Raw genomic sequence first — 22,182 nt, forward strand, 5'->3', positions numbered from 1 at the left:
AGTCCTCATTCAGTTCTACAGTTTTCAGATTATCTGTGTTTCATAGTTTCCTTAAAATGAAGGCACTGAATGTTTCTACATATTTCCTACTTGACTGTTTTAGAAAAATAATTCTCACATTCAATTGAAATGAATATGCAAAGATGTTCCTATGAAGGAAATTTGAGAGCCCAAAATGCTTATTGCTGTCACACTGTTAAGAGGTCATTATTAGTCCCTATCAGCTCATAAACAAGTTCCTGTTGATGGAATTTTATAACACCGTCTATTTCTAGTTATGTGGAAATCCTGCCTATTCACAGTAAAAATCTAAAGCTTTAATATTGGCAGCAAATATACTGGAACAGAAATTTCGCAGTTTGTCCCCTGTAGATTCAATATAGATGAATAACATTTAAAAGGCTAGAACTATACTAGACATTTCAATTATTAAATGACGAAAATGTTCCCAGAAAGACTATAAAGACTATTCATATCTGACCTGTGATCCAATTTTGCTCATTTTTAAAAGTAATTTGTTTCCATGTTATGTTCAATAAATTGCAGATGACTCATATTCATAAAAATAAGCTTAATTGCCATGTAATAGGGAATCTGGCTAGAACATATTTGAGGTGCCCAAATCAAGAGCAAATGAAGCTTGTGGAATGCCCCTCTTCTGCACCAAATCATATGTGAATGCATAAATTCACTTGTGAATAAAAAATAGATGCCGTTAAAGAAAGTTTAAGTTCCTGGGGACACATTAATAACTGGCTCATGGACACACAAAGCAAAGCAAATTCCAGGGATAATTTAAAGGACCAACACACAGGAGTGATTTCCCCAGAAAACTGGCCAATCGCAATTTACATAGTAAAGCTGTTAGAAGTAAATACTTCTAGGAGGCCTCTGAATGGCATTCAAATCTGGTGTTCACAATAAGCACTGAAATAGAATATTAGTTTTCAGTTGTTATGAAAACTTAAGGCTTGATTTTGTTGTTTATTCTTTTCACCGTAGTTTTGTATCTAAGTGTGGAATCATCACATATATTTGAAAGTATACTCTAAATTTTAAATAATTTTCCTTGAATGAACATTTTGGACAAAGAAAAAAGAGACCCAGTGAAGTGATTTGGCTCAATGCTGCTTAAACTCAAGCCTCCTGATTTTCTGGATTGTGCTAGTGCCACCACATTCTATATATGCCATACGGTTTACAGAAAAAAAATATGAAATCTCATTGAAGTACAGTAATTTGAGTTTAAATTGAGAGAGTGGTTTCAGTTTAGGATGGAAGACTGGGTGCTTTTTCACATCTAATCCTTTCGTAGAGCTCACTGAAATAAAAATACAGAAATACAAGCTAAATACAATGAATTGTATAGTAAGAGGTCACCATCAGGAAATGGAATATTTCAACATGTTTCTGGAAATTAGAAAGAACATGGGAGAGTATTACTGGAGAAAACAGATCAGAGGACATCAGCTCCCAGAATATTCTAGAAGGGTCTCCAGAAGCAGGGAGAAACATGGAAAACCTTTAGGAAATAATTGTGGTATAGAAAGAGATAAAAATTTGAGTTTACTAGGCTGGCCCACATGACAAAACCATGTTTATACAAAAAAATACACACACAGACAAAATTACCTGGGTGTGGTGATACGCACCTGTGGACCCAGCTATTCAGGAGGCTGAGGTGAAAGGAGGCTGAGGCTGCAGTGAGCTGTGATCACACTACTGCACTCTAGCCTGGGCAACAAAATAAAAATAAAAATATAAAAATAAAAATAAATTTTTTTTCAAAAAATAAAAATAAAATAGAAATATAAAAAAATTAAAAAAATAAAAATATAAAAAATTTTCAAAAAATATTAAAAAAATAAAAATAGTATATATGTGTATATATATTCATAAACATATATGTTTGCTTAACATTCACATAATGTTTCAAAAAAATAAAAATATAAAAAAGTTAAAATTAATAGTTGACTTTCTTTATATAGAAATATTGATTGATTCTTCTGTCTCCCAGGGATATACTACCAAGCATATCACAAACAAACAACACATTATCTAAAAATAATTTGGAGGAGAGCTAAGACCTTTATAGTATTTATTGTGCTCAAAAGTAGAGCCCTACTTTTTCTGGCATGGCAGGGTTTACACATCTAAAAGTAGTCTCCGAGCCCACTTACCCTAAGCTGAAGCCAGCCAGCGAGATTCCCCACAGACTTCCCGGAAATGTTTCCCAGTTGGGGTAGACGATTATAGACACATCTACTCTTTTATGTAATGGCAGCATGAGCTCGTACTGACTCCCAATTTTAATTCTTAAACTATGGGTGAACCAACAATCACATGTTGGAGGCTGGATTTCTCCTGAACCCAACTCTGAGACTGAGTATTGTGCAGGAAGCTTCTGAGGGAGTGCTCTTGAGATCAGCACCTGCAGGGCAAGAAAAGGAAAGCAAAGTTTGGTATAGGGTGAAGCTGGGCTGTGATATGAGGACACTGCTGACCCTGCAGGGAACTCTGAGTCTGGGATGACACTTTGAAGCTTTCAAGGCAAGGACTCTGGGGGCTTTATGTTCCATTGCTGACCAGACATCAGATGTGAGCTGCCCTGGGAAAAGAACATAACCTTTGGCCAGGTGGAACTCCCTCGCTGAAGCAGTCTATCCAGCGAGACAACCAAGTGAGTGTTCAGGTGACAACAATCACAGCAACTGGGGGAATAAATCCTTCAGTCCTGAAAAGGACTGGTGGCATTCCACAGTACATCCCAAACCACAGATGTATCAAGAAAAGCCAGTATGAAAGAGAAAAAAAAATTAAAAGTAAAATGTAAACTACTTTAAGAGAAAAAGAAATAATTTTGGAAAGAGAAGACATTTTCTAAAAGCATCAATTAGAACAAGAAAGAGTTGTTATAGATTAAAAATGATGCTAAATAAATATAAAGTTCAATTAAAAGTATAGAATATAAGCACATTTCTAAGACTGTAGGGCAAAAACCAAGAAGTCAAAAATAGGTGAATAGGTGAGTGGTCACTATAACATCTAACTCAAAGGAGGAGGAAGACAGAACACAGAAAATGCAAAAAAAAAAAAAAGAAAGAAAAAAAAGAAATCAGGGAAATAATAGATTTCCTTCAGAGGAGGGTCAATTCTTCACCCTGAAGGGACTCTTGATTCAATTAATAGCCACTTTAGGGTGGTTCAGGGTGTGGGATCTTGGACCCATGGAGAAAGACATAAAATTCTAGAACACAAAATATATAATTGTTATTAATAATGTAAACTCTTTATTGGAGTTTAGATTACATAGTCAATTTAGGACTAAGCACAAAAAATTAAAGTTTATGGAAGTAAATGTTAAAATCCTTGATAATATAAAAGTTAGAGCATAATTGCCTGAGGCTAGATTTGATTTGAAAGAGGCTTAAGAAAGGACAGAGAGATTAGTTTCATCTCACATTAGTTTAAGGAGATGGAAGTGCTGGGTTTATGATTAGATTTTACCCTACTTACAAGTGAAGTTAGCTTGTTACTGTTTCAAAGATGCTGGCAGAAAACCCAAGACTCCTGGATCAGAAACAAACAGATTTATTACTCACAGCACAGCAAACAGCATGAGTATTATGTTTGGGACAGTTTTCCTTTTCCCCAAAGTGACATGTGGATGAATATGTTAGTCGGGATTCTGCAGAGGGACAGATGGATGATGATCCCTTTTCATACATCTCTCTTCCACAAGAGAGAGAAATGTATGAAGAAGGATTTTATTAGGAGTATTGACTTAATTGATTATGGAGGCTGTTAAGTCCCATAATAGGCCATCTGCAAGCTGGAAAATCAGTAGAGCCATTGCATGACTCAGTTCAAGTCTGAAAGCCTCAGAACCAAGGAAGACCATGGAGTGTATTCCTCAGCCTGAGACCAAAGTCCTGAAAGTCCCAGGAATGGGTAGTGTGGGTTTTGGAGTCAAAACTCAGAGAGTCTAGAATTCTGACATTCAAGGGAAGGAGAAAAAGGCTGTTCTGGATCAAGAAAAGGGTATCCTGGCTCCAGAAAAGAGAGGGTGAGAATTCATCCTTCCTGCATCTTTTTGTTCCATCTAGACCTCCAGTCTATTGGATGGGGCCTGCCCCCATAGATGGTGGATCTTCCCCACTCAGTCCTTGATTCATATGCCAATCTCTTCTGGAAACACCCTCAGAAACACCTGGGAGAGCCCAGTCATTCAAATTTAAAGCAAAACCACCTGGGTTTCCCTGTCAGTAGAAGAGGGATGGGCTTGGTGCCTACTGATACAATGAGAATGAACAATACCAGTTATCTGATGATCTCTTAATCCAGTCAATTTGACACCAAAAATCAACCATCACAATGGATCTGGCATGATGATGCATACACAGTGGGATTGTGTCATCAGTGAGGAATACTGAGGTTGGTGATTCCACATCTTTCATAGGAGGTATTAAGCAAGACTGCTCTTTGCCCCAAAAGGAGACATCACCTCACTGTCAAGGTTGCTCCCTGTAAGTACAATCCTAGTAAACAGCAGTCAGGATTTTGCCTGCTGGGTAAACAGAATAGGATGTGTAGCACGAGAAACTTATGGAAGACTATCTCTCCCAACAGGGAGTCAAGATATTAACTGAAGTTAAAGAAACAAGAAATAGAAGTATAGGCCTATCAGTTAAAGTTCCAAAGGTCATTAGTAAAACAACTGAAAATAGTATGTAACTCTGAAACAGTGTGAGGAGAAATGCATATATAATAAATCCCTTTCTAATACTTCATGATTAGAAATTAATAAATATTGTCTAAAGTTAACACATCTGATAAAAGCAATAAAAGGATATTATTTAGAGAAGTAGAAGTAGCCACCTAAAGAACTAAAACCATAAACATTTAAAATAGATTGACTTCAGAGTGAGATTAAAGATGTGTGAGAGAGGGTGATTTTCATTCTACTTTATTAAAGCTCCTAATGTGTCCATCCATATATCTATATATATGTATGTATGCTTTATACACATACAAGTATATGTATATATACACATACATATGTGTGTATATATATGTTTATGCATATATATATATACACACACACATAGAATATGTTACAGGATGTTTCTGGTATTGCTTTCCATAATTAACTTGAAAGTATATCGAGACTAATGTTCAAGAAAACATGTGTGTGTATATATATGTGTATATATATGCTTATGCATATACATTATATGAATGTTAAGCAAACATATGTTTATGAATATACACATATATACACACACATATATATATGTTTTCTTGAATGTAAGGCTTGATATATTTTCAAATTAATTATGGGAAGTAATAACAGAAACATCCTGTAACATAATCAATTACAGGAGATGACTAAACTTGTCGGCAACCAAAGTCAGAACACTGAAGATTTTAAAATTAAAAGAATAAAGTAGTAGTATAGGAGAAAAAGTCAAGTTTTATATTCAGTCAGCTGAGAATTCCTACTTTCATTCAAATTAGGAGACAATTAAAAAAATCAATTTAGCAAGCATTTCTTGAGTGTTTATGTGTCAGACAGTGTTTTTGGTGACAGGAATACAAGATTAATCTTCCTCTGATGGAATTCCCAGGTTAATAGGAGAAGAAAGGCATATAAACCAGTAATGAGAATACATCATGTTAATTTCAATATCTAATTTTCAAGTTTGACATGTTTTGATGATTATCCATTTGTATTTTAATTTAAACATTATCTTATAATTGAAAGTTAAATATGCAGCCTCAGATCATCTTTTCTTCTTTACATGTGAAAGAAGTATAAAATATTTTAATGCTAAATTTGCCTTTATAAGCCTTCGGTTATTAGGAAACTGGTTAGAATATTGCTTAGGACAAAAGAAAAATCTGTTCATTTACATTTTATTTTTCTTAACCTTAATTGTCTCCTTTCACTCTGGATAAATAGAAAAATTAATTCTGAGACATTCCTAAAGCTCTTCTGGGCTCTAAATTAGATCAAGTTGGGAGTTTTCTTCCTTATTACACTACTACTTCCCTGCTGACATCAAGTCTCTTGTTTCTCTCACTTGTCTATAGCATGTGCTGTTTGTCTCCCCAATTAAATTGAGAATCCCTTATGATTGTCATTCAGCAAGTTAAGAAAATATCTGAGATTTAAAATGATAATTTGCATAAAAATATGTATGAATACGATTAAGCAAATAATGCCATATTTTATGAAGTTTTCAACAACTGGAAATAAAGCTTATTAAGGGGTAACAATTTTATAAAATTATATTACAACATGATCAGAGTATTATCTATTAGATTACTATTTAAATGCAATAACAGCATTTTTTTTTTTTTTTTTTTTTTTGAGATGGAGTTTCGCTCTTTCGCCCAGGCTGGAGTGCAGTGACGCAATCTCACTCACTGCAACCTCCACCTTCCAGTTTCAAGCGATTCTCCTGCCTCAACCTCCCAAGTAGTGGGGATTACAGGCTCTGGCCACACGCCCAACTAAGTTTTGTATTTTTAGGAGAGTTGGGGTTTGGTCTGGCTGGTCTTGAACTCCTGACCTCGTGATCCGCCCATCTCAGCCTCCTAAAGTGCTGGGATTACAGGCTTGAGCCACCGCACCTAAATAAAAGTATTTATGTAAAACTGTTGTATATTAGATAGATATTCTATGTTATTAGAGGAGAAACTAGTGAGATAGTTTGGTGGTCAAATGAATTCCTATTGACTAATAATTTAAATCAATCCACGTATTCCCCTAATATGGCTACACCAAATTTTGCCATTATCCTCAAAGTTTTATGCAGTTAATATAATAATTGTGGAACATGGAAATATTATGTGAATTTTAAGCAAAATGTTAGGATGTAAAATTATATGTACATTATTACTATCATCATGTAAATAATATATTTATTCATATAAACAACTATTGCAAGCAGATAAAAATGCAGCACTGTTATATAGCATTATGAGTGGTGACTATTTTAGGATTTACCAAACTTTCTGTAATGCTTTTAAATTATCTCACTAAATATAGTTTAAGTGTGTTGCAGAACACTGTGTACTGTGTGATATATACATTTTTAATTTATAGATATCTCTTTCTTTTTTGCCAGCAAAGGGATGAGTAGGGCAGACATTAGAAGATATACTCCTTCTAATTTACGGATAAGAGTACATGTGGTACAAATTTTTATTATTTTAAACAGCTCTACATTTTCATGGTTAAACACTTAAAATTTAAATTAAAAAATTATGAGGTATAAAAACCTTTAGATAATCTTAGCCAGCCTCCTTTGTAGCCTCCAGTGATTCTCTCCTGCTGATATGCATACCTTTATTAGCCTCCCATAATGAATCGGAGATAGTTGGTGTGACCACAGTGAATGTGACATTGTATGACTTCTAAGGCAAGATCATAAAAGGCCTCATAACTTCTTCCTTGGTCTCCTAGGTCACGTGTATTGGGGGGAAGGCAATAACCATACCATAAAGATGCTCAAGTAGCCATGTAAAAGAGCCCAAGGGGATAGAAACTGAAGCCCCCAGACAATAGCCAGCATCAACTCTCTGGCCATGTGAGTGAGCCGTCTAGGAAGTAAATTCTGTAGTTTCACTCAGACTTCAGATGACTGCAGCCCTAACAAGTTTGCAGTATCATGAGAGACATCGAGCTGGAGCGCCCTACTGCTGAATTCCTGACTCAAAAGACCTGTGTGAAATAATATATTATTATTGCCGTTTTAAGCAACTACATTTTAGGGTAATTTTTTTGTGCGGCAAAAGATAACCAAAGCATAATTCATGGCCTCTCTGTTACTTAGAAGTCATCAGGGGCTCTGTGCTGCCTTTTAGATGTCCCTGAAGTAAGCTGCTGTACATATGGCCAATACATGTTTTCTGAAACAGTAGGGGTATTGTTAGATATGTCTTGTCGTGATGGCCCTGGGATGCCCAGTGTATTAGTCCATTGTAATTTATAAAGAAAAGAGGTTTAGCTGGCTCGTGGTTCCACAGGCTGTACAGGCAGCAAGATGCTGGCATCTGCTCCACTTCTGGAGAGGCCTCAGGAAAGTTAGAATCATGGCAGAAGGCAGAGGAGGAGGGAGCACTTCACATGGCCAGACCAGGAGGAAAAAAGGATGAGGTGAGGTACAACACACTTTTAAACAACTAGATCTCATGAGAATGCACTATTGCAACCACAGCACCAAGGGGGATGGTGCTAAACCATGAGAGACTGCCCACATGATTCGGTCGCGTCCCAATAAGCCCCACCTCCAAAACTGGGGATTACAATTGAACATGAGACTTGTCTGGGAACACAGATCCAAACCGTATCACCCACCATGGTGACTTTTTCTGTCACTTATCACCTGATGCCTTGTTGTTACTTATTCTGAAATCCCAGGGAAACAAAGTCCTAATATATGTGTACAAGAGAAAGGTGATATTCAAATGGATAGACATTTTCTGACTAAGTAGAAGTGTTTCAAACACTTTGCTTAGCACAGTCACTGTATTTGTTCAACCCCTTAGATTTTTTGTCACATGGATTAGTAGAAAACATATTCTCTTTTTGTTATTCAGAAGTATGGTGCTTCACAGCTACAGAACAGTGCATAGATGAACATGAAGTATACCATTTAGATAATTTGGAAATAAAATTTCTTTGTTTGCACAAGAGACTCTTTGGCAAAAAGGAAAAGCGATTCAACAGTGCCAGCTAAATACAAGTTTCTAGACCTAATTTTAAAAATGAGTAATTATGAGACAACAAACAATAAAAAAAGGTCTGGTAGTTCGTAAAATTTTAATGTTATTTATACTGACTACCTAAAAATATAATTTCAGGTCATAGGTTCAAAAGGCAGATTTCAAAATCTTATATTTGTTAATATCAATGCTGTGAATTTGCTGAAATGGAAAGTTACAGAAAATGTAGTTAAGAATGTAATTTTAGCAATGTAACCCTAAACACAAAAAGTGAGAGAGGACACATTTTTACATGTATGCCAAACGAAGAATATAAAAGGAAGCAGGAATCAACCTGAACAGAAGTTGATGCTGTCACTGACACAAAGAAGGATTTGGGACCTTCTTAGTTATGATCTAAGGCCTGTTTATTAACTTTCTAGGATCAAACTGGCATTCATTGTCTCAGAAACATATTTTTCTACTGTGGTCCCTGCTCCATTCAAATTCATTGTTTCATTTCTGAATTATTTGCTAAGGTGTGCTCTGCAGCATTTATCAAAATCTCTTCTATACCAAAACCAAAGAGGAAAGCCAAATACTGCATAAGACACATTGGCACCTGAGTATATATTAGAAAACTATGCAAATAATAATTGCAGCTTTTGCCGGCTTAATTTGCTACTTCAGAGATTATATTGCTTATAACCCAACTGCAACTTGCTGCTGTGGCACTGACTGGTATTTCCAGTGTCCCCAAATGTAGTTCTAACAGGGTTGCTAATATTATAATAATATTTGAATTCCTTTGTCATAATGAATGTGCCAACCACTTTCCAAAAATTTCTCATTTACTTGGTCTGAACCAACCTCCCTACTTCTATATTCTGAATTAGATACAATATCCATGTGGACCAACCGAAAGAAGAAAATAAAGTGGGCATTGGAATTATCTAAAAGCGCTTGATATTTAGTTCTTTTCTTTTTGCAAAGTGTGAGATTTATTAAAATTCTGACTCAAATGAAATGTAAAACAAGAGACAATCTTGATACAGTTGAGAGAATTTGAATAATTAGATATTTGATTTAAAAATAAATTGATTAAAAACAAAGGACTGATTTCTGTTTATCTGTATAATAATGGTGGTGTGTTCATTTCCCAAGAAGCTCTTGTCTTTAAGAGATACTGACATTGTTTTCATTGTATATATTTAAGGTATACAAATTGTTGATTTGATAGAGGTACATACTATGAAATAATCACCAAAATCAAGATAATTAATGTATCTATCACCTCACATAATTACTTTTTTTGGAAATGACAAGATTTACCCTGCTAGTAATTTCAAGTTTTCAGTATGTTAAGTAGGATATTGTGCACCATTATCAGTCCCTGGGAGGAGTATTCCATGCACTGGTTACCAATCCCAGGGGAGAACTTTAAACACTTTGCTAATTTCTGCTAAGCTTCCTCTGGCAGAAGGTTTTGCACAAACCTAGCTATGAGATTTATGAGACCAGTGAGACAGAACACTCAAGTGAGACAAAGCAACTTCATGGTTCATACATAGGCAGAAAGAATCAACAGAAGGCTAGGATCCATGGTGACCAAGTCCCCCAAAGCTCAGAAAAGCTGCACAGAATGGATGAAGTATCACCAGCATTTTACACCACAGCTGAGCAACCCCAAAAGCACTCTACTCTGTCTTTTATTCTCACATGAGTGTGCGAGGGTCCCTAAGATTACTGAGCTCAAGCATTGCAGGGCACCCTTTTCTAGGAGCGACAAGGACAAAGCCTTAGCTGTTCTGGACAGTTCCTCCTTATCTCAGGATGTTGCAGTCTCAGTACATTCTACCCAAGAATCGCAAGCACGAAGGGGAAGATCTGGTCACTGAAGCTCATTTGGGGACCTGTCCTCTTGCAAAGTACGGTATTGTTACCTATAGTCATCATGCTATACATTAGATCTCCAGAAGCTATTTGCACTATTTCAACTCATCAGGCTAGAAGTCTGTAATGGTTAGTTATACATATCAACTTGACTGGGTTAAGAGATGCCTGGATCAATGGTAAAGGACCCTCCTTCACCAGTGTAGACAGGTATCCAATCCAGTAAGGACCTGACCTGAACAAAAAGTCAGAGAAAGGGCAATTTTTTTCTCTCTGCTTGAGTTGAGACATCTATCCACTCCTGTCCTTGGACATCAGTGCTTCTGTTTTTCAGGCTTTTGGATGCAGATCAGGACTTACACCATCAGCCACCTGATTCTCAGGCCTTCAAATGTTGACTGAATTTTATTACCAGATTTCCTGTTTCTCCAGTTTGCAAACAGTAGACCATAGGACTTCTCAGCCTGTGTAATCATGTGATTCAACTTTTATAAATCTCTTTCTCCCTGTATATTATGTATCCTATTGATTCTGTGTCTTTGATAAACTCTGACTTATACAAAAGCTTTGTGATGACAAAGCTGCATTGTATCCCAGGGAGTCTGCAATTTGATAGGGCTTTGTTTTCTTCACTCTGTGTCTTGTTGTCTGGTCATTCAAGCAGCATTGCTTGTATTTCAATGTTCTACAACTTCTCCAGGAAAAAACCTCCTCCAACTTTTGTCTGCACTTTTTATTCCATAAGGTCATATTCCAGATTTTGATTTGAGCCAGATCAATCTGGGTCCTTAACAGATATTGTACCACCCACTTGTCCCTTCTTCACTGCTCACTTTCATTCCTTACCAGGGACTCCTCAAACAACCCCACTTCCAAATTTTCTTTCAGCCAAAAATTCTGGAGCAAATTGACACCTGATACACCTGTCTCTCTGGTTCTTCTGAAGATATTCTGAGATATGTCCTAAAGGGAATCAGAATATACTATTTTAATATGTGCCTTTTTTTCGGGGCAGAAGAATTATTTTGAGCTGAAGACATTTGAGATTCTACAGATTCACAGAGAAACTTTCCCAGAGCTTCCCTTAGCTGGGTAAAAGCAGACTTCTGAGAAATAAAGAGTGCCATAAATCCCCTCTCCAAGGGACGTTTTATTGCTGAAAGAAAGCAGAAAATCAGTGCCAAGAAGAACCTGCAGACACACGAAATATTGTTAAGATAGCCCTTATCTTCCATTAGTTTCCCCCTATGTTTACCTTCCCATAGTTTGCTGTACCTGGAAGCCACAAACCCTTTTCCTTTGTTTTGTCACATCTCCACAATTTATTGTTATTTGTTAAAATGGTATATAAGCTCTAAGCCCTATCTGCTTCTTTGGGTCATCACTTCTTTTCTAAGAAGTCTCCTGTGTCATGTCAGTTATCTCAAATAAAATTTGTATGCCTTGTCTCCTATCACTCTGTCTTTCTTCAGTCTAATTTTTAGGGCCTCAGGCAATGAACCTAAGAGAAAAGAGGAAAAAAAAATTTCTTCTCATACAATTTGAATCTGAGTTTAGGTTCAAGTTGAGCACTTAAGTTTCATAGACTTGAAAAGCAATATGAAAGTTTTAGATTCTTTTTTCTTTTACTTTTGCTAGCATGTGGTCACTTGGATATTATTTCCACAACTTATATTTGTGACAATACCATAAAGGTGAATTAGAAATAGGACAAGTCAGCCAGGAGCAGTGACTCACGCCTGTAATCCCAGCACTTTGGGAGGCCAAGGCAGGCGGATCACGAGGTCAGGAGATCGAGACCATCCTGGCTAACATAGTGAAACCCCGTCTCTACTAAAAATACAAAAAATTACCCGGGCGTGGTGGCGGTCACCTGTAGTCCCAGCTGCTTGGGAGGTAGAGGCAGGAGAATCACTTGAACCCAGGAGGCAGAGGTTGCAGTGAGCCGAGATCACACCACTACACTCCAGTCTGGCTACAAAGCAAGACTCCATCTCAAAAAACAAAACAAAACAAAACAAAAAAGAAATAGGACAAGTCACACTGTAAACCCTCTGTTCCTAATCTTTCTAAATAATCAATGCTGGGTAAAATAAATGAGGGAAAAAGAAGAAACAAAATCAGAAACAGCCTGTAGCCTAGAAAATAAATGTGAAAGGGATAAAGATGATGCTGATAATTCACCACTCTTAACTATCCTGTAATTTGGAGAATTAAGTTCCAGATTTTTGGAGTAGAGCCACTTCACCATCCTGTAAAATTTTCTCATATAATAAATGACAAAAATAAGGATTTTTATAACCCGTATTTCTAAGTTATAAATAACTTCAGAGGAGTTGCTGTAGTCCTTGAATCAGAATCAAGCCTTTCTCTTCCGCAAACTGTGTCTGGTTTGTTTTAAATAAATGTTTCTTAACTGCTTAGTTTATTGTCAATCATTTCTAAGTGCCCCCTATACATTAATTCTCCACCTGCTGACATCACTGTCATTAAGATGTAACTCTGTTATTATATGTGTAATTGGAAGTTTATTGGTTAATTTGCACAGAAAAAAAGATTTTTTTTTCTTTGAAAGGTTAGCAATTTGGAATTTGAAAGTTCTACTTGATCTGTTTCTTTGTAGACCCAATATTTTTTTCATACTCTTATTTCTCCATTCTGTAGGGCACTTTCCTCATCAGTGTGGTTATAACTGGGTCAGGACATGTCCATGTTCTAGCTCTTGTGAAGGAAAAAAGAGAAGTGGAGGATAAGAAATTCACTCTCTATAGGTAATAAGGAAGATGTATACATTGTATCCACTCAAATTTCATTGGTTAGAATTTAGACACATATTCACAACTAGTTACAAGGGAGAGTAGGAAATTTGGGCTTTACCTGCGTCTTCCAGATACAAAACTAAACTATATTACTATTGATGAAGGGGAGACATATCTTCAGGGAAAATGAGCTTAACATCTCCATTAAAATGAATGCTTTGGCAAAGTCTCTAAGATTATAAATAACTTTGTTATCTATTGTCCATAAGTTGTGAAACAGACTGCCCTGTAAAATATACACAACATAGACAGTCGGAGCTATTTAAAGGCCTCTTGAAGTTCTCACTTATATTGAGGATATAAGAGTTTATGTGTTACAAATTAAAGAAGGATTTTTGAGGACTATTTCTTTCAAAACATCTGGGTTGTGAAATCCTAAGAGGGAGAATGTGTATTGCTCCGTTAGTCTCTAACCCCAAGCCTTATGAAGTGGACTTTGAAGAGACGAGAGAGCTTCACACTTCTCTTTTATTGTTTTGGGGAAAATAGGCACTTCTATCTAGAGTATTCAGATGCTAAAGATTGCTCTGCACACTGTTGCTTTTTTTAGCTTCCCCACACACACCATCACCAACAGAAAAGTTTCTTATGCAATAAACGTTGTGCACAACTGAAAAACGTTTATGTTATTATTTTAGGTTTTATGCAACCTGGTTGCTTGGAATGACTGAAAGACTTCAGCCAAGAGAAACTGAATGTACGCCAGGTTATGAGAGGCATTAGCTGGGCCAAGGTTGAAATTCGGTGCCTCCACTCCAGAGATCTTTAGAAAACCCCGTTGAAAAAGCAAAGCTGAGTTTATTAAACATATTGTAGCAAGAGAGGACACCTTATTGACAGTCTTAGACAGCCCAAACGAGAAAATTGGGGCAGGGTGCAGATGGTTTGGCAGCCCAGCTGAATGATTTTACATTGCATATGCTCCGGGATTGAATATATATACTGAGCTATGACGGAAACAGAGGAAAAAGAGATCATAAAACAAATTTTAATGGGCAAACTGTATATTGGTGTAGTCTTGATATGTGAGCTGTGAGCCTTCATAAGTAAACTTTTAATTATTTTATCTTACTGAGAGCAAGTAGCTAAAGAATGTTTACTTTATCTCAGAATGTTTTACACAAGGGCAGGAAATTTATTTTTCGCTTCCTCAGAGACAGCATGCATAGATGGCAGAAATGGGGTGAAACCCAAGAACCCACTAAACACTCAGAATATGAGTACACTTCAAATGTGTTACAATTTCTGAAAGCAGTGAGGCTAGATTGTGAAACTATTGTCAAGGAGAAATCACCTGCCCATCCATTCTTTTCCAGTCTCGCCAGACTTGTGTACCCCAACATCCACCCACTATCTCCCAAGATTCTGCCTGAATGAGCAGAAACCACTGTTGAATATTATTTAGAAAAAGACGAGCTTCAACCACCAGGTGGAAAAGACAAGGAGCCCATAACTGTGTCTCTTTCTCCAGCTGCAGGCTTCCTGATTATCCCAGGCCCACAATGGGGATAAAATTATAACATTAAATGAATTTTAGTACTTTTGACTATTAAATGAAATTTGTTTTTATAATTACTAAATTGGAAGTGCTAGTGGAATCTAAAAGTGGACAGAAAAAGTAGTAGCACTGGCCTTGCCATCCCTGAGTTAGAAGAGTCAGCAATACGTTTGATACTTCCGTTCAGTTACGTATTGCTCGATGTTCTTCCACTTTTTTCAAGATTTTAGTTTCTTTGCTGGTACGTATTCCTCCTTTGGCTCTAGAATTTGATGGACCTGAAGCCTTCTTCTCTCATCTGCGTCAAAGTCATTTTTCCGTCCAGCTTGATCCGTTGCTGGCGATGGGCTGCGCTCCTTTGCGGGGGAGATGTGCTCTTATTTTTTTGAATTTCAGCTTTTTCTGCCCTGCTTTTCCCCATCTTTGTGGTTTTATCTACTCTGGGGTCTTTGATGATGGTGATGTACTGATGGGGTTTGGTGTCAAGTGTCCTTCCTGTTTGATGGATTTTCCTTCAGCAGTCCAGGACCCTCAGCTGTGGAGTCTGTTGGAGATTGGGGTCCACTCCAGACCCTGTTTGCCTGGAGTATCCATGGCCAAGAGGCTGCAGAAAATAGAATATTTCTGAACGGCGAGTGTACCTGTCTGATTCTTGCTTTGGGGCTTCCTCTCCAGGGGTATACTCCACCCACTGGCCAGAATTGTGGGGGTGTCCAGACTGCTAGTGGGGGATGTCTCCCAGTTAGGCTACTCAGGGGGTCAGGGACTGGCTGCCAGGCAGGCAGTCTGTCCGTTCTCAGATCTCAGCCTCCGTGTTGGGAGATCCACCTCTCTTCAAAGCTGTCAGACAGAGTGCGTTTGCGTCTGCAGAGTTTTCTGCTGCTTTGTTGTTGTTGTTGTTGTTGTTGTGTGGCTGTGCCCTGTCCCCAGAGGTGGAGTCTACAGAGACAGGCTAGCAGGTTTCCTTGAGCTGCTGTGAGCTCCACCCAGTTGGAGCTTCCCAGCAGCTGTTTTACCACAATGGACAAACTGTATATTGGTGTAGTCGTGATATGTGAGCTGTGAGCCTTCATAAGTAAACTTTTAATTATTTTATCTTACTGAGAGCAAGTAGCTAAAGAATGTTTACTTTATCTCAGAATGTTTTACACAAGGGCAGGAAATTTATTTTCGCTCTCAGAGACAGCATGTGACAGATGGGCAGAAATGGGGTGAAACCCAAGGAACCCACTAAACACTCAGAATAAAAAGAGTACACTTCAAATGTGTTACAATTTCTGAAAGCAGTGAGGCTAGATTGTGAAACTATTGCTCAAGTGAGAAATCACCTGCCCATCCATTCTTTTCCAGTCTCACAGACTTCTAGGTACCCCAACATCCACCCACTCATCTCCGCATTCTGCCTGAATGAGCAGAAACCACTGTTGAATATTTAGAAAAGAATGAGTCAACCACCAGGTGGAAAAAGACAAGGAGCCCATAACTGTGTCTCTTTCTCCAGCTGCAGGCTTCCTGATTATCCCAGGCCCACAATGGGGATAAAAAATTATAACATTAAATGAATTTTAGTACTTTTGACTATTAAATGAAATTTGTTTTTATAATTACTAAATTGAAGCAGTGTTTAGTGACCTAAAAGTGGACAGAAAAGTAGTAGCACTGGCCTTGCTTTCATCCTGAGTTAGAAGAGTCACTTTGATAGGGATATTGAGACACACACAAAAAGAAACAATGAAACAAGTGCTTTATGATGTGATACAGAGTAACTATTTGTTCAGTATGTATGTAATGGTTATATATGGCTCTAGTTGGATTGCCATTGTGTTTCTTACTAGATCCTTGAGCCATCATGTCTTATCTACCTGTGTATGTATGAGTGCATAGATACATATAGGTGAGTTGGCATAAGAAATGGGAAGATGTTCAATCATTTTCACTTTGTAAGGTAAGGTAGCTGTTAGTATCAATTTGCTATTTCCTTGAGATACTGTCCCTATTCACTACAGCAGCATAGAAATATCCAAAACTAGAGTAATTTTTTTAATTTGATGAATCTGGGAACATCTGTGTTTATAATTCAATCTAAGTCTAATTTAGAAATTTTTATGATTAAATAAGATGAGCTTTTTAATGTATTGTTTTCAATATTGTCAAATTACTCATTAAATATCATTGTATGTGTGTGGGAATACATGATATATAAAAACATACAGGGCCTTACACTGGCTGATATATAGTAAATTTTATAATAGTGATTATTATATATTTTTAAATATACTAATGCTTTCTCCAAGCTGAATATTTGAGAAACATATTGAAAAACTTTTTTTTTGACACATCAGGCCTAATCTAGTCAATATCTTTCAACCTAATGCATTCTACAAGAGTTTTCCAGTGAGAAAGAAGCTGGAATTCAGAAACAGAAGTATTTTACCGATCAATGACATAGTGTACAACTCTGGGAAAACTCTTTATTCTCTATGGCTTACTATCTGCATTTCTCACATGGAGAACAATTATTGCCTACCAATAAAAAATTTGAGAACTGTAGGGAAAGACTACCTTATTATTTTGCATCCCCTAGGAGAAAAGAGTTGGGGTTTTGTGGGGGATGCTTTCCCCTCATTTTGATACGGTTTCTTCAGAACCAATCTGTTCATTTTGTGATAGGCAACTCTTATAACTGTAGAAAATGGGAAGACACATGGTGAGGAAAGATGGGCTAGAGAAACTAATCAAATATTTATCCTTGTTTTCTAATAACTTTTTACCAGCACAAATATCCTGTTTCTTTTAACCTTCTTTGATTAAATATTTCATTGAACTGGGAGATAATTTTTAATCTCAGTGTTTTTTTCTTTCCCCCAACATTAAGCTTGAAAGAGAACTTCTTGTTTGAGTGGTAGATGATGATTGTAGTAGTAAGAGAGGCCATCAGGAAAGAACAAAGAAGATCCCCATATAGCCCACTTCATAATTTGATTTTGAGTTTGCAGTAGTGTAATGTTTTCTGGAGATGGAGCAGAGAGAGTATAAGCAATGCTATCAGAAAAAACAGGGTTTGAATACAGTTCAGGCAACTTATTTACATGAACTCAAACCTCAGTGTTCTCCATCTGTAAATTTGGGATAATGCTTACTGCATGGGTCTTGTGAAAATTAAATGAGGCAGTGAATGTGAAGTAGAGTTGCTCAGTCTTCTGAGCTCATGGGAGTTGTACAGTCAATGATCCTTCCCATCTTTCCTTTCTTACTAGAATAATCACCCTTCCAGTTGACTAATTCTTCTAACTGAAAACGTTTAATTGTGGGACTTACAATTTTACATATTTCTGATTTTTAAAAAATATTTTTCCCCTAGTAATTAGTCCACAAAAATAATTTATTATTTCTTTTTGAACTTTTGAAATAATTAAAAAGTAAAAATTACTTCAGCCAGTGCTTTTGTAAAGTGTGTATGTGTTTGTGTGTGTGTATGTGTGTGTTTTAAAGCTGTTTATATATTCAAGCCAGAGGCAGGTAACCTTGCTGCAGAGGAGACAAGAGAAAAGACTGCTGCTGTATCCTTTGGCTATATGTATGTTTGTTCATTAGGATGGCAAATGGGGATAATGTATTTCAGTGAGTTCCTATGTGAGATGCATCTTGGAATATAAAATATGAAAAAGTTGTTACATAAGAGTGGCAAAACAAAAATAATTAAAGAAAAAGTATCACATTATACCCTCATATTTCAAATTCGAGAAACTTAATTCTAGGACACGTATTTCTTTTCCCACTTTAAAGCTCATGCAACTTCTTTACAGACTAGTTCAATATATGGCTGATTATTCTCTTTTAATGTGATCAAGTGAGAAAGTCTCACTGATAGACCCTGAGGAACAGCAGATAAGAGCAATGTGGCTCAGGCTGAGCTGGGCCTGTCACTCCTGTCACACAGATTTAGACTTTTGAAATGCAGATTATTGAGTCTTGAAATCCCTGGAACTTTGATTCTTGGACTAAACTGCCCCAAAATTCTTCATTTTGTGAGATGGTTCAAATTGCATGTAGTATTTACAAAACATTTAAAACAGCAGAGTTTAATGTCATTATATAATGACTACATCTGAATATGGTTTGGCTCTGTGTCCCTACCCAAATCTCATCTTGAATTGTACTCCCACAATCCCCATGTGTTGTGGAACGACTTGGTGGGAGATAATTTGAATCATGGTGGTGAGTCTTATGAGATCTGATGGTTTTATCTGGGGTTTTCGCTTTTGTATTTTCCTCATTTTTTCTTGCTGCCGCTATGTAAGAAGTGTCTTTCACCTCCTGCCACGATTCTGAGGCATCCCCAGACATGTGGAGCTGTAAGTCCAATTAAACCTCTTTTTCGTCCCACTCTCGGATATGTGTTTATCAGCAGCATGAAAATGGACTAATGTAGTAAGTTGGTACCAGTGGAGTGGGGCTTTACTGAAAAGATACCTGAAAATGTGGAAGCGACTTTGGAACTGGGTAACAGGCAGAGGTTGGAACAGTTTGGAGGGTTTAGAGAAGACAGAAAAATGTGGGAACATTTGGAGCCTCCTAGACACTTATTGAATTGCTTTGACCTAAAACCTGATAGCAATATGGACAACAAGGTCCAGGCTGAGGTGGTCTCAGATGGAGATGAGGAACTTGTTGGGAACTGGAGCAAAGATGACTCTTGTTACATTTTAGCAAAGAGACTGGTGGCATTTTGCCCTGTCCTAGAGATTTGTGGAACTTTGAACTTGAGAGAGATTTAGGGTATCTGGCAGAAGAAATTCCTAAGCAACAAAGCATTTAAGAGATGACTTGGGTGCTGTTAAAAGCATTCAGTTTTAAAAAGGAAACAGAGCATAAAGTTTGGAAAATTTGCAGCCTGGCAATGTGATAAAAAAGAAAAACCTATTCTCTGAGGAGAAATTCAAGCCAGCTGCAGAAATTTACATAAGTAACAAGGAGCTGTATGCTAATCCCCAAGACAATAGGGAAAATGTCTCCAGGACATGTCAGAGGTCTTCACCACAGCCCCTCCCATCACTGGCCTGTTGGCCTAGAAGAAAATGGCTTAGTGGGCCAGGTCCAGGGTCCTCATGCTCTGTTCAGCCCTGTGTCTCAGCTGCTCCAGCTATGGCTAAAAGGGGCCAGTGCAGAGCTCGGGCCATGGCTCCAGAGGGTACAAGCCCCAAGCCTTGGCAGCTTCCTCGTGGTGTTGAGCCTGCAAGTGCACAAAAATCAAGAACTGATGTATGAGAACCTCCACCTAGATTTCAGAAGATGTATGGAAATGCCTGGATGCCTGAACAGAAGTTTGCTGCAAGGGGGTGGGGAGGTGGGTGGGGGCACATATGGAGAATCTCTGCTAGGGCAGTGTGGAAGGGAAATGTGGGGTGGGAGCCCTCACACAGAGTCCCTATGGGGCACCCCCTAATGGAGCTCTGAGAAAAGAGCCACCATTTGCCAAAACCCAGAACTGTAGATCCACTGACAGCTTGCACTATGCACCTGGAAAAGACGCAGAGACTCAATGCCAGACTGTGAAAACAGCCAGCAGGGAGGCTGTAACCTGCAAAGCCATAGGGGTGGAGCTGCTCAAGACAGTGGGAACCAATCCATTGCCTCAGTGTGACCCAGATGCAAGGTAAAGGTGTCAAAGGAGATCATTTGAAACTTTAAGATTTGACAACTTTGTTTGATTTCAGACTTGCATGGTGCCAGTAGCCCCTTTGTTTGACCGATTTCCCCCATTTGGAATGGCTGTATTTACCCAATGCCTTTACCCCTATTGTATCTAGGAAGTAACTAACTTGTTTTTGGTTTTACAAGCTCATAGGTGGAAGGGACTCCCGTGACTCAGATAAGACTTTGGACTGTGGACTTTTGAGTTAATGCTGAAATGAGTTAAGACTTTTGGGGACTATTGAGAAACCATGATTGGTTTTGAAATGTGAGGACATGAGATTGATTTGGATGGGTCAGGGCTGGAATGATATGGCTTGGTTCTGTGTCCCCACCCAAATCTCATCTTGACTTGTACTCCCATAATATCCACATGCTGTGGGATAGACCCAGTGGGAGATAATTTGAATCATGAGGGTGGTTTCCCCATACTGTTCTTGTGGTAGTAAATAAGTCTAGAGAGATCTGATGGTTTTATTAGGGGTTTCCACTTTTGCATATTCCTCATTTTCTCTTGCTGCTGCCATGTAAAAAGTGCCTTTCACCTCCCTCCATGATTCTGAGACCTTCCCAGCCATGTGCATCTGTAAGTCCAGTTGAACCTATTTTGCTTCCCAGTCTCAAGTATGTCTTTATAAGCAGTGTGAAAATGGACTAATACAACATCTTTATCAGATTATTAATATGATTTATATCAGGCACCTTGTTCCTGTCCCACTTAGTATAACTACAATTCCTGAACATTATATATAAAACAACGTAAGAAGACTCTGAAACATAAAGAAAAGAAGGCAGAGCAGTGAGGGACCTGGGAATGCAATAAACAAAACAGTGGTGAATACCCCAGGTTTTCTTTTGGTCTCATCTGTCTGATACTTAAATTTGAAAAATGTAGCAACCCAGAGAGCCAATCAGTGCAGACAAAACCAGATGCCACAAAAGCCTACTCTCTCTAGCCAAAGGACCTAGATAGGAGCAGCCTAAAATGATAAAACATTTTTAGACAGTAACCTCTCTACTCTGCACAAGTATCACAGAAAATCCTGGGTGACTTTGTCCCTTACCCCTAGCAAAAGTTAAGTGGGGAGCTAAAGACTGTAATAAGGCACCCCAAGCTTCCTGGTGAGGTGGTGTCAGAAATGGCTGAGTAGGGAAGCTGGACTTTCATGACCTTCCATCCTCCATCAGTATCAGTGGAGACCACATGGGAAGTCTGGACTTCTACCCCACCCCAGCAAAAAGGAGGAACGGCCCCCTTGGGGGCCAACTAAGGCAGAGTGGGGGACTTGGCTTTATACACACTTGGCAAGGACAAAGGCAGTGCCCCACAACCCCTTTTAAAGTAGTAGGCAGGAGTTGACTCCAGAGGCAGGACTCCACTACGGAGACCGGACTTGAACAATGGACCAAGTTGAGAACTAGCTAAAACAGGAAAGGGGTGGAAACACCTTTTCATATGACACTCATGCCAATGTGCCATGTCAGTTTACCATTTTCATGGCAGCACCCATAAGTGACCAGCCATTTCCATGGCAGCAACCTAACAACCAGAAGCAACCTAACCCA

General features: G+C 38.0%; 2 long non-coding RNA genes across 2 annotated transcripts in view; one reads left to right on the plus strand and one right to left on the minus strand.

Annotated features, from left to right (window-relative positions):
• Positions 1-2,273: 2,273 nt before the first annotated feature.
• Positions 2,274-4,350, minus strand: LOC116271459. Its single transcript, XR_004180039.1, has 3 exons — positions 4,318-4,350; positions 3,517-3,570; positions 2,274-2,431 (listed from the first exon to the last, which is right to left on the minus strand). It is a non-coding gene; the product is annotated as an uncharacterized LOC116271459 (long non-coding RNA).
• Positions 3,507-22,182, plus strand: part of LOC110741785 — an 86,103-nt gene continuing 67,427 nt past the window's right edge. The window contains exon 1 of the long non-coding RNA XR_002518658.2: positions 3,507-4,526. This is a non-coding gene — a long non-coding RNA (uncharacterized LOC110741785). The remainder of the gene's footprint in view (positions 4,527-22,182) is intronic.

The sequence above is a fragment of the Papio anubis genome, chromosome 19 (genome assembly GCF_008728515.1).
Source record: "Papio anubis isolate 15944 chromosome 19, Panubis1.0, whole genome shotgun sequence".
Lineage (NCBI taxonomy): Eukaryota > Metazoa > Chordata > Mammalia > Primates > Cercopithecidae > Papio > Papio anubis.